Below are 1665 nucleotides of genomic sequence, written 5' to 3'. Positions count from 1 at the left end.
ATTTTATTTTAATTAATTTATTTTTAACATCTGTATTGGAGTATAATTGCTTTACAGTGGTGTGTGAGTTTCTGCTTTATAACAAAGTGAATCAGATTTACATATACATATATCCCCATATCCCCTCCCTCTTGTATCTCCCTCCCTCCCACCCTCCCTATCCCACTCCTCGAGGTGGTCACAGAGCACCGCAGCTACGTTTTATTGAAGATGATCTGACTGAGGTTAATGTGAGCTTCCTATTTCCAAGTTCAGCCTTCATCTAATTTCACCTTTTTTTGGAAAATCAATACAAATCACAACCCTTTTTATTGCCCAGTTGTTTATAAAGTTTTATTCAAAGAGCAAAGGTTTGATGGTGCATAGAATAGACAACTGTTTATGGGCCACTTGCTGGGCCAGCACCAAAGGATTGAGAACATATTTTGACCACTAAAAGTTGTACTGACTCTTGTCAAATTGCACCGCTCCATCAGAGGGTCAGACAGCTCAGCGTCGGCTGACAGCGAGGTCAGCATTGTGGATGGCCATTCCCAGTTCCCTTTAATCTGCTGAGCATCCATGCAGTGGGGAAGCAATGCACCATGAGGCAGGACTAGAGGTTCAGTAGATCTTTCAGTTCAAAGAATAATCTAGAAACCAGCATAAATGACCGAGTTGATGCTACAGTCACTGAAGTTGAGTTGTATGACAGGGTGAGGCTCAGTTATTCACAGAAAAATCCTGGCAAGGCTTAATTCCAATTCATGATTAGTATCATTACCCATATTTTGCTTAAACTTCAAAAAGCCCCTTTCAGGTAGGTGTTATGCCCTCTATAATCTTCTTCATGTCCTGGACCTAGGAGGTCAAAATATTTGATCCAAGTATGCCAAGGTCTGCTATAGTCCATTCCTAGTAGTTTTGTTTTCTTTGGTTTTTTAAAATTGGCTTTCCTGGTTATTTTGAGCTTTGTTTTATTCCTCTACCTATTGAGGTTACGTGTGTATTTTGGAATTATATCATTTACATAGAAACACTTCTCAAGTGAAGATGACAAGCATCCTAGGAAAATGAAACCACTTTAAAAGTAGACCATGGAAATCACAAAGTCTGATATTCCACAATGCAATCTTATGGACACTAGAAATCAGTAACGTTAATAATATTTCCCTATGGTCACTTTCTGATAACACTGGTTTGTTTTATCTTAATGTCACAATGAAACAGTTTGAAATGTTAATGCAAGAATTTGTTTTAGCTATGTATGTAAATCATATTACAAGCAAGTTATTTGGTTGGTTGGCTTTTTCGTTCATTCCTTCAATCAGATGCTTCAAAAGAATTGTGTTTCAAATATCCACTTTATGATCAGTTTCAGGATCAGTTTAGAAAGAAAAATATTTGGTAAACCATTCCTGGTGGGCTGAGCCCTGCTTCTGCTGGACTTCTTTGGGTTGGGCTGTTTCATCATCTTGTGTCCTAAAAACAAACAAAACGTTTTCTTAGATGGTTTTGAAAATTATTCAATAAACAACTTAATACTCTACCATCTTTTCAGGGAAAGATAACTGCTTCTTTACTCTTAAAAAGATACTAGAACGTGATGGGCCAATATTAGGGAGCTAGAAACAAGTTGTGAAGGATGGGGATGGAGAGGGAGCCTCTAATTCCAGTTTTGAAAAC

Source organism: Mesoplodon mirus, assembly GCF_964341445.2.
Source record: "Mesoplodon mirus genome assembly, chromosome: 2".
In the NCBI taxonomy this organism is placed as follows: Eukaryota; Metazoa; Chordata; class Mammalia; order Artiodactyla; family Ziphiidae; genus Mesoplodon; species Mesoplodon mirus.
The sequence above is the reverse complement of the archived record's forward strand: the minus strand, read 5'-3'. Positions refer to the sequence as shown.